This window comes from Ylistrum balloti, unplaced genomic scaffold, assembly GCF_031769215.1.
Source record: "Ylistrum balloti isolate Yb309-2 unplaced genomic scaffold, AGI_CSIRO_Ybal_v1 Utg370840, whole genome shotgun sequence".
Lineage (NCBI taxonomy): Eukaryota > Metazoa > Mollusca > Bivalvia > Pectinida > Pectinidae > Ylistrum > Ylistrum balloti.
Genome location: NW_026782484.1, coordinates 2,185,776 through 2,196,832, shown reverse-complemented (window position 1 = coordinate 2,196,832; position 11,057 = coordinate 2,185,776). Strand labels below are relative to the sequence as shown.

Sequence of the window (11,057 nt, the reverse complement as noted above, 5' to 3'; positions counted from 1 at the left end):
AGACATAGTTAATAGTTGTAGTGTCAGTATTTTATCTGCCTCTGGTTAAGGCTGTGTCGCATCAAAATCCCTCGTATATCAATCACAATTGAGGATTCGAACCAGATTAGATTAAATCAATTTCGCATCTACATACGGCTATATATGATCTGAATTACACGTGAAAATTATTCAAATTGATCATCATTTAAATTGGATATTTCAGAATACAAATATTATCATTATTGAAACTCTTTCTAAGGTAAACAGAGTCACTTACATGCCGACGAACTGCGACAAGAATTTCAGATATTATTTAACTTACTTACTTAACATATCAAGATATTCAAACACATTGAAAATTGTTGCCATTCTCAATGCTTGTGTTAACGAATAAAATACAAAGTTTTTCATAAGCAAGAATGGAATAGGCATATGTTCATGAACAATACAATATATCAAACGGAAACTGGATATTACCTGTATTTCAATTGTGAATATCATTTTTTCACATCAAACTCTTTCTCGCCCTATTGAGACGTGGGAAATTAGCCTTTGAAACGACTAAATAAAAATCAATGCTTTAAGATAGTTATATCATTTCGAACTTTGGCATTTAGTGGCTTTCGAGACGACTAAGTAAAATTTCGACCTTTGGCATTTAGGTGGTCTGACATCGAAGGAGTTACTGAACTGTCCCGACAGCTAACTCTTCGTTGGTTTGCAGGTACAAACAAATCTCGCTATGTAGGACTTGACAGCATCAGAATAATTAATTTACTGGCATCACTACATGGCAACGAGGTTTCCCCAACCTATAATTATTTACCGAATTATCTACAACGTTTTTATAATTAAATATTCATTTCAAAAGAGCCTGTGCAGCGGTTAACATTAACAAAGAAGTCAAATATCCAATGTCATTTTAAGAAATAAAGGCTTTGACGAAACGTTCACAATGGAATTATCACTTGAAAAGCATACAGTTAAAATGTTGTAATTCAGATATTATTGAGAAACTGTAATGATTCTCGATATCAAAATATCAGGATGTACTTTAATTCTTCAAGTATTCGCTTTTGGATTGATGAGGGATTATGCAATCAAAGTTGAAAGAACGAAATCACCGTGTTTGTAGTGAGGCACCGTGTCAAATGATTCCAATCATTACGTATAATCCTATTCATTCTCTCTCATAAGTACTCTGGTTTCTCTTCAAAACCACGAATAAATCTTTCGCCTTTTACTAAAGATTTCCGTGGAGAGGAACAATTTAAGAGTATTTACTCATTTTTCTAACCCTGTATTACACAGGGGAACAAGTTATCAACATATTCAAACATATTGAAACTTGTTCCGATTCACAGATGTTTGTGTTAACGAATCAAATACATATTATGTCGTGAACAAGAAAGCAAAACGTATATGTTCACGAACAATACAATATATCAAACGGTAACTGGATATTACCTGTTTTTTTAATTGCAAATATTACTTTTTTCACATTAAACTCTTTCTCGCGCTATTGAGACGTCTGAAATGAGCCTTCGAAACGACTAAGTAAAATCACTGCTTTAAGATATTTGTATCTTTTCGGCTTTTGGCATTTAGGTGGTCGGACATCGAAGGAGTTACTGAACTGAACCGACAGCAAACTCTTCGTTGGTTTGCAGGTACAAACAAATCTCGCTGTGTAGGACTTGACAGCATCAGAATAAGTAATTTACTGGCATCACTACATGGCAACGAGGTTTCCCCAACCTATAATTATTGACCGAATTATCTACAACTTTTTATAATTAAATATTCATTTCAAAAGAGCCTGTGCAGCGGTTAACATTAACAAAGAAGTCAAATATCCTATGTCATTTTAAGAAATAAAGGCTTTGACGAAACGTTCACAATGGAATTATCACTTGAAAAGCATACAGTTAAAATGTTGTAATTCAGATATTATTGAGAAACTGTAATGATTCTCGATATCAAAATATCAGGATGTACTTTAATTCTTCAAGTATTCGCTTTGGGATTGATGAGGGATTATGCAATCGAAGTTGAAAGAACGAAATCAACGTGTTTGTAGTAAGGCACCGTGTCAAATGATTCCAATCATTACGTATAATCCTATTCATTCTCTCTCATAAGTACTCTGGTTTCTCTTCAAAACCACGAATAAATCTTTCGCCTTTTACTAAAGATTTCCGTGGAGAGGAACAATTTAAGAGTATTTACTCATTTTTCTAACCCTGTATTACACAGGGGAACAAATTATCAACATATTCAAACATATTGAAACTTGTTCCGATTCACAGATGTTTGTGTTAACGAATCAAATACATATTATGTCGTGAACAAGAAAGCAAAACGTATATGTTCACGAACAATACAATATATCAAACGGTAACTGGATATTACCTGTTTTTTTAATTGCAAATATTACGTTTTTCACATTAAACTCTTTCTCGCGCTATTGAGATGTCTGTAATGAGCCTTCGAAACGACTAAGTGAAATCACTTCTTTAAGATATTTGTATCTTTTCGGCTTTTGGCATTTAGGTGGTCGGACATCGAAGGAGTTACTGAACTGAACCGACAGCAAACTCTTCGTTGGTTTGCAGGTACAAACAAATCTCGCTATGTAGGACTTGACAGCATCAGAATAAGTAATTTACTGGCATCACTACATGGCAACGAGGTTTCCCCAACCTATAATTATTGACCGAATTATCTACAACGTTTTTATAATTAAATATTCATTTCAAAAGAGCCTGTGCAGCGGTTAACATTAACAAAGAAGTCAAATATCCAATGTCATTTTAAGAAATAAAGGCTTTGACGAAACGTTCACAATGGAATTATCACTTGAAAAGCATACAGTTAAAATGTTGTAATTCAGATATTATTGAGAAACTGTAATGATTCTCGATATCAAAATATCAGGATGTACTTTAATTCTTCAAGTATTCGCTTTGGGATTGATGAGGGATTATGCAATCGAAGTTGAAAGAACGAAATCAACGTGTTTGTAGCAAGGCACCGTGTCAAATGATTCCAATCATTACGTATAATCCTATTCATTCTCTCTCATAAGTACTCTGGTTTCTCTTCAAAACCACGAATAAATCTTTCGCCTTTTACTAAAGATTTCCGTGGAGAGGAACAATTTAAGAGTATTTACTCATTTTTCTAACCCTGTATTACACAGGGGAACAAATTATCAACATATTCAAACATATTGAAACTTGTTCCGATTCACAGATGTTTGTGTTAACGAATCAAATACATATTATGTCGTGAACAAGAAAGCAAAACGTATATGTTCACGAACAATACAATATATCAAACGGTAACTGGATATTACCTGTTTTTTTAATTGCAAATATTACTTTTTTCACATTAAACTCTTTCTCGCGCTATTGAGATGTCTGTAATGAGCCTTCGAAACGACTAAGTGAAATCACTTCTTTAAGATATTTGTATCTTTTCGGCTTTTGGCATTTAGGTGGTCGGACATCGAAGGAGTTACTGAACTGAACCGACAGCAAACTCTTCGTTGGTTTGCAGGTACAAACAAATCTCGCTGTGTAGGACTTGACAGCATCAGAATAAGTAATTTACTGGCATCACTACATGGCAACGAGGTTTCCCCAACCTATAATTATTTACCGAATTATCTACAACTTTTTTATTATTAAATATTCATTTCAAAAGAGCCTGTGCAGCGGTTAACATTAACAAAGAAGTCAAATATCCTATGTCATTTTAAGAAATAAAGGCTTTGACGAAACGTTCACAATGGAATTATCACTTGAAAAGCATACAGTTAAAATGTTGTAATTCAGATATTATTGAGAAACTGTAATGATTCTCGATATCAAAATATCAGGATGTACTTTAATTCTTCAAGTATTCGCTTTGGGATTGATGAGGGATTATGCAATCGAAGTTGAAAGAACGAAATCAACGTGTTTGTAGCAAGGCACCGTGTCAAATGATTCCAATCATTACGTATAATCCTATTCATTCTCTCTCATAAGTACTCTGGTTTCTCTTCAAAACCACGAATAAATCTTTCGCCTTTTACTAAAGATTTCCGTGGAGAGGAACAATTTAAGAGTATTTACTCATTTTTCTAACCCTGTATTACACAGGGGAACAAGTTATCAACATATTCAAACATATTGAAACTTGTTCCGATTCACAGATGTTTGTGTTAACGAATCAAATACATATTATGTCGTGAACAAGAAAGCAAAACGTATATGTTCACGAACAATACAATATATCAAACGGTAACTGGATATTACCTGTTTTTTTAATTGCAAATATTACTTTTTTCACATTAAACTCTTTCTCGCGCTATTGAGACGTCTGAAATGAGCCTTCGAAACGACTAAGTAAAATCACTGCTTTAAGATATTTGTATCTTTTCGGCTTTTGGCATTTAGGTGGTCGGACATCGAAGGAGTTACTGAACTGAACCGACAGCAAACTCTTCGTTGGTTTGCAGGTACAAACAAATCTCGCTGTGTAGGACTTGACAGCATCAGAATAAGTAATTTACTGGCATCACTACATGGCAACGAGGTTTCCCCAACCTATAATTATTGACCGAATTATCTACAACGTTTTTATAATTAAATATTCATTTCAAAAGAGCCTGTGCAGCGGTTAACATTAACAAAGAAGTCAAATATCCAATGTCATTTTAAGAAATAAAGGCTTTGACGAAACGTTCACAATGGAATTATCACTTGAAAAGCATACAGTTAAAATGTTGTAATTCAGATATTATTGAGAAACTGTAATGATTCTCGATATCAAAATATCAGGATGTACTTTAATTCTTCAAGTATTCGCTTTGGGATTGATGAGGGATTATGCAATCGAAGTTGAAAGAACGAAATCAACGTGTTTGTCGCAAGGCACCGTGTCAAATGATTCCAATCATTACGTATAATCCTATTCATTCTCTCTCATAAGTACTCTGGTTTCTCTTCAAAACCACGAATAAATCTTTCGCCTTTTACTAAAGATTTCCGTGGAGAGGAACAATTTAAGAGTATTTACTCATTTTTCTAACCCTGTATTACACAGGGGAACAAGTTATCAACATATTCAAACATATTGAAACTTGTTCCGATTCACAGATGTTTGTGTTAACGAATCAAATACATATTATGTCGTGAACAAGAAAGCAAAACGTATATGTTCACGAACAATACAATATATCAAACGGTAACTGGATATTACCTGGGTTTTTTTTAATTGCAAATATTACTTTTTTCACATTAAACTCTTTCTCGCGCTATTGAGACGTCTGAAATGAGCCTTCGAAACGACTAAGTAAAATCACTGCTTTAAGATATTTGTATCTTTTCGGCTTTTGGCATTTAGGTGGTCGGACATCGAAGGAGTTACTGAACTGAACCGACAGCAAACTCTTCGTTGGTTTGCAGGTACAAACAAATCTCGCTGTGTAGGACTTGACAGCATCAGAATAAGTAATTTACTGGCATCACTACATGGCAACGAGGTTTCCCCAACCTATAATTATTTACCGAATTATCTACAACTTTTTTATTATTAAATATTCATTTCAAAAGAGCCTGTGCAGCGGTTAACATTAACAAAGAAGTCAAATATCCTATGTCATTTTAAGAAATAAAGGCTTTGACGAAACGTTCACAATGGAATTATCACTTGAAAAGCATACAGTTAAAATGTTGTAATTCAGATATTATTGAGAAACTGTAATGATTCTCGATATCAAAATATCAGGATGTACTTTAATTCTTCAAGTATTCGCTTTGGGATTGATGAGGGATTATGCAATCGAAGTTGAAAGAACGAAATCAACGTGTTTGTAGTAAGGCACCGTGTCAAATGATTCCAATCATTACGTATAATCCTATTCATTCTCTCTCATAAGTACTCTGGTTTCTCTTCAAAACCACGAATAAATCTTTCGCCTTTTACTAAAGATTTCCGTGGAGAGGAACAATTTAAGAGTATTTACTCATTTTTCTAACCCTGTATTACACAGGGGAACAAGTTATCAACATATTCAAACATATTGAAACTTGTTCCGATTCACAGATGTTTGTGTTAACGAATCAAATACATATTATGTCGTGAACAAGAAAGCAAAACGTATATGTTCACGAACAATACAATATATCAAACGGTAACTGGATATTACCTGTTTTTTTAATTGCAAATATTACTTTTTTCACATTAAACTCTTTCTCGCGCTATTGAGACGTCTGAAATGAGCCTTCGAAACGACTAAGTAAAATCACTGCTTTAAGATATTTGTATCTTTTCGGCTTTTGGCATTTAGGTGGTCGGACATCGAAGGAGTTACTGAACTGAACCGACAGCAAACTCTTCGTTGGTTTGCAGGTACAAACAAATCTCGCTGTGTAGGACTTGACAGCATCAGAATAAGTAATTTACTGGCATCACTACATGGCAACGAGGTTTCCCCAACCTATAATTATTGACCGAATTATCTACAACTTTTTTATAATTAAATATTCATTTCAAAAGAGCCTGTGCAGCGGTTAACATTAACAAAGAAGTCAAATATCCTATGTCATTTTAAGAAATAAAGGCTTTGACGAAACGTTCACAATGGAATTATCACTTGAAAAGCATACAGTTAAAATGTTGTAATTCAGATATTATTGAGAAACTGTAATGATTCTCGATATCAAAATATCAGGATGTACTTTAATTCTTCAAGTATTCGCTTTGGGATTGATGAGGGATTATGCAATCGAAGTTGAAAGAACGAAATCAACGTGTTTGTAGTAAGGCACCGTGTCAAATGATTCCAATCATTACGTATAATCCTATTCATTCTCTCTCATAAGTACTCTGGTTTCTCTTCAAAACCACGAATAAATCTTTCGCCTTTTACTAAAGATTTCCGTGGAGAGGAACAATTTAAGAGTATTTACTCATTTTTCTAACCCTGTATTACACAGGGGAACAAATTATCAACATATTCAAACATATTGAAACTTGTTCCGATTCACAGATGTTTGTGTTAACGAATCAAATACATATTATGTCGTGAACAAGAAAGCAAAACGTATATGTTCACGAACAATACAATATATCAAACGGTAACTGGATATTACCTGTTTTTTTAATTGCAAATATTACTTTTTTCACATTAAACTCTTTCTCGCGCTATTGAGATGTCTGTAATGAGCCTTCGAAACGACTAAGTGAAATCACTTCTTTAAGATATTTGTATCTTTTCGGCTTTTGGCATTTAGGTGGTCGGACATCGAAGGAGTTACTGAACTGAACCGACAGCAAACTCTTCGTTGGTTTGCAGGTACAAACAAATCTCGCTATGTAGGACTTGACAGCATCAGAATAAGTAATTTACTGGCATCACTACATGGCAACGAGGTTTCCCCAACCTATAATTATTGACCGAATTATCTACAACGTTTTTATAATTAAATATTCATTTCAAAAGAGCCTGTGCAGCGGTTAACATTAACAAAGAAGTCAAATATCCAATGTCATTTTAAGAAATAAAGGCTTTGACGAAACGTTCACAATGGAATTATCACTTGAAAAGCATACAGTTAAAATGTTGTAATTCAGATATTATTGAGAAACTGTAATGATTCTCGATATCAAAATATCAGGATGTACTTTAATTCTTCAAGTATTCGCTTTGGGATTGATGAGGGATTATGCAATCGAAGTTGAAAGAACGAAATCAACGTGTTTGTAGTAAGGCACCGTGTCAAATGATTCCAATCATTACGTATAATCCTATTCATTCTCTCTCATAAGTACTCTGGTTTCTCTTCAAAACCACGAATAAATCTTTCGCCTTTTACTAAAGATTTCCGTGGAGAGGAACAATTTAAGAGTATTTACTCATTTTTCTAACCCTGTATTACACAGGGGAACAAATTATCAACATATTCAAACATATTGAAACTTGTTCCGATTCACAGATGTTTGTGTTAACGAATCAAATACATATTATGTCGTGAACAAGAAAGCAAAACGTATATGTTCACGAACAATACAATATATCAAACGGTAACTGGATATTACCTGTTTTTTTAATTGCAAATATTACTTTTTTCACATTAAACTCTTTCTCGCGCTATTGAGACGTCTGAAATGAGCCTTCGAAACGACTAAGTAAAATCACTGCTTTAAGATATTTGTATCTTTTCGGCTTTTGGCATTTAGGTGGTCGGACATCGAAGGAGTTACTGAACTGAACCGACAGCAAACTCTTCGTTGGTTTGCAGGTACAAACAAATCTCGCTGTGTAGGACTTGACAGCATCAGAATAAGTAATTTACTGGCATCACTACATGGCAACGAGGTTTCCCCAACCTATAATTATTTACCGAATTATCTACAACTTTTTTATAATTAAATATTCATTTCAAAAGAGCCTGTGCAGCGGTTAACATTAACAAAGAAGTCAAATATCCTATGTCATTTTAAGAAATAAAGGCTTTGACGAAACGTTCACAATGGAATTATCACTTGAAAAGCATACAGTTAAAATGTTGTAATTCAGATATTATTGAGAAACTGTAATGATTCTCGATATCAAAATATCAGGATGTACTTTAATTCTTCAAGTATTCGCTTTGGGATTGATGAGGGATTATGCAATCGAAGTTGAAAGAACGAAATCAACGTGTTTGTAGCAAGGCACCGTGTCAAATGATTCCAATCATTACGTATAATCCTATTCATTCTCTCTCATAAGTACTCTGGTTTCTCTTCAAAACCACGAATAAATCTTTCGCCTTTTACTAAAGATTTCCGTGGAGAGGAACAATTTAAGAGTATTTACTCATTTTTCTAACCCTGTATTACACAGGGGAACAAGTTATCAACATATTCAAACATATTGAAACTTGTTCCGATTCACAGATGTTTGTGTTAACGAATCAAATACATATTATGTCGTGAACAAGAAAGCAAAACGTATATGTTCACGAACAATACAATATATCAAACGGTAACTGGATATTACCTGTTTTTTTAATTGCAAATATTACTTTTTTCACATTAAACTCTTTCTCGCGCTATTGAGACGTCTGAAATGAGCCTTCGAAACGACTAAGTAAAATCACTGCTTTAAGATATTTGTATCTTTTCGGCTTTTGGCATTTAGGTGGTCGGACATCGAAGGAGTTACTGAACTGAACCGACAGCAAACTCTTCGTTGGTTTGCAGGTACAAACAAATCTCGCTGTGTAGGACTTGACAGCATCAGAATAAGTAATTTACTGGCATCACTACATGGCAACGAGGTTTCCCCAACCTATAATTATTGACCGAATTATCTACAACGTTTTTATAATTAAATATTCATTTCAAAAGAGCCTGTGCAGCGGTTAACATTAACAAAGAAGTCAAATATCCTATGTCATTTTAAGAAATAAAGGCTTTGACGAAACGTTCACAATGGAATTATCACTTGAAAAGCATACAGTTAAAATGTTGTAATTCAGATATTATTGAGAAACTGTAATGATTCTCGATATCAAAATATCAGGATGTACTTTAATTCTTCAAGTATTCGCTTTGGGATTGATGAGGGATTATGCAATCGAAGTTGAAAGAACGAAATCAACGTGTTTGTAGCAAGGCACCGTGTCAAATGATTCCAATCATTACGTATAATCCTATTCATTCTCTCTCATAAGTACTCTGGTTTCTCTTCAAAACCACGAATAAATCTTTCGCCTTTTACTAAAGATTTCCGTGGAGAGGAACAATTTAAGAGTATTTACTCATTTTTCTAACCCTGTATTACACAGGGGAACAAATTATCAACATATTCAAACATATTGAAACTTGTTCCGATTCACAGATGTTTGTGTTAACGAATCAAATACATATTATGTCGTGAACAAGAAAGCAAAACGTATATGTTCACGAACAATACAATATATCAAACGGTAACTGGATATTACCTGTTTTTTTAATTGCAAATATTACTTTTTTCACATTAAACTCTTTCTCGCGCTATTGAGACGTCTGAAATGAGCCTTCGAAACGACTAAGTAAAATCACTGCTTTAAGATATTTGTATCTTTTCGGCTTTTGGCATTTAGGTGGTCGGACATCGAAGGAGTTACTGAACTGAACCGACAGCAAACTCTTCGTTGGTTTGCAGGTACAAACAAATCTCGCTGTGTAGGACTTGACAGCATCAGAATAAGTAATTTACTGGCATCACTACATGGCAACGAGGTTTCCCCAACCTATAATTATTTACCGAATTATCTACAACTTTTTTATTATTAAATATTCATTTCAAAAGAGCCTGTGCAGCGGTTAACATTAACAAAGAAGTCAAATATCCTATGTCATTTTAAGAAATAAAGGCTTTGACGAAACGTTCACAATGGAATTATCACTTGAAAAGCATACAGTTAAAATGTTGTAATTCAGATATTATTGAGAAACTGTAATGATTCTCGATATCAAAATATCAGGATGTACTTTAATTCTTCAAGTATTCGCTTTGGGATTGATGAGGGATTATGCAATCGAAGTTGAAAGAACGAAATCAACGTGTTTGTAGTAAGGCACCGTGTCAAATGATTCCAATCATTACGTATAATCCTATTCATTCTCTCTCATAAGTACTCTGGTTTCTCTTCAAAACCACGAATAAATCTTTCGCCTTTTACTAAAGATTTCCGTGGAGAGGAACAATTTAAGAGTATTTACTCATTTTTCTAACCCTGTATTACACAGGGGAACAAATTATCAACATATTCAAACATATTGAAACTTGTTCCGATTCACAGATGTTTGTGTTAACGAATCAAATACATATTATGTCGTGAACAAGAAAGCAAAACGTATATGTTCACGAACAATACAATATATCAAACGGTAACTGGATATTACCTGTTTTTTTAATTGCAAATATTACTTTTTTCACATTAAACTCTTTCTCGCGCTATTGAGACGTCTGAAATGAGCCTTCGAAACGACTAAGTAAAATCACTGCTTTAAGATATTTGTATCTTTTCGGCTTTTGGCATTTAGGTGGT

General features: G+C 33.9%; 11 non-coding genes across 11 annotated transcripts; all 11 read left to right on the top strand.

Moving 5' to 3' along the window:
* Window positions 1-1,179: 1,179 nt before the first annotated feature.
* On the top strand, window positions 1,180-1,296 carry LOC132559019 (U5 spliceosomal RNA). Its single transcript, XR_009554594.1, has one exon. It is a non-coding gene; the product is annotated as a U5 spliceosomal RNA (small nuclear RNA).
* Window positions 1,297-2,124: 828 nt separating this feature from the next.
* LOC132559017 (U5 spliceosomal RNA) lies at window positions 2,125-2,241 on the top strand. Its single transcript, XR_009554592.1, has one exon. It is a non-coding gene; the product is annotated as a U5 spliceosomal RNA (small nuclear RNA).
* An 829-nt stretch (window positions 2,242-3,070) lies between these two features.
* LOC132559016 (U5 spliceosomal RNA) lies at window positions 3,071-3,187 on the top strand. Its single transcript, XR_009554591.1, has one exon. It is a non-coding gene; the product is annotated as a U5 spliceosomal RNA (small nuclear RNA).
* An 829-nt stretch (window positions 3,188-4,016) lies between these two features.
* LOC132559015 (U5 spliceosomal RNA) lies at window positions 4,017-4,133 on the top strand. The gene has a single exon (XR_009554590.1). It is a non-coding gene; the product is annotated as a U5 spliceosomal RNA (small nuclear RNA).
* An 829-nt stretch (window positions 4,134-4,962) lies between these two features.
* LOC132559014 (U5 spliceosomal RNA) lies at window positions 4,963-5,079 on the top strand. The gene has a single exon (XR_009554589.1). It is a non-coding gene; the product is annotated as a U5 spliceosomal RNA (small nuclear RNA).
* Window positions 5,080-5,911: 832 nt separating this feature from the next.
* LOC132559013 (U5 spliceosomal RNA) lies at window positions 5,912-6,028 on the top strand. Its single transcript, XR_009554588.1, has one exon. It is a non-coding gene; the product is annotated as a U5 spliceosomal RNA (small nuclear RNA).
* Window positions 6,029-6,857: 829 nt separating this feature from the next.
* Window positions 6,858-6,974, top strand: LOC132559012 (U5 spliceosomal RNA). Its single transcript, XR_009554587.1, has one exon. It is a non-coding gene; the product is annotated as a U5 spliceosomal RNA (small nuclear RNA).
* An 829-nt stretch (window positions 6,975-7,803) lies between these two features.
* On the top strand, window positions 7,804-7,920 carry LOC132559011 (U5 spliceosomal RNA). Its single transcript, XR_009554586.1, has one exon. It is a non-coding gene; the product is annotated as a U5 spliceosomal RNA (small nuclear RNA).
* Window positions 7,921-8,749: 829 nt separating this feature from the next.
* On the top strand, window positions 8,750-8,866 carry LOC132559010 (U5 spliceosomal RNA). Its single transcript, XR_009554585.1, has one exon. It is a non-coding gene; the product is annotated as a U5 spliceosomal RNA (small nuclear RNA).
* An 829-nt stretch (window positions 8,867-9,695) lies between these two features.
* LOC132559009 (U5 spliceosomal RNA) lies at window positions 9,696-9,812 on the top strand. Its single transcript, XR_009554584.1, has one exon. It is a non-coding gene; the product is annotated as a U5 spliceosomal RNA (small nuclear RNA).
* Window positions 9,813-10,641: 829 nt separating this feature from the next.
* Window positions 10,642-10,758, top strand: LOC132559008 (U5 spliceosomal RNA). Its single transcript, XR_009554583.1, has one exon. It is a non-coding gene; the product is annotated as a U5 spliceosomal RNA (small nuclear RNA).
* The last annotated feature ends 299 nt before the right edge of the window (window positions 10,759-11,057 follow it).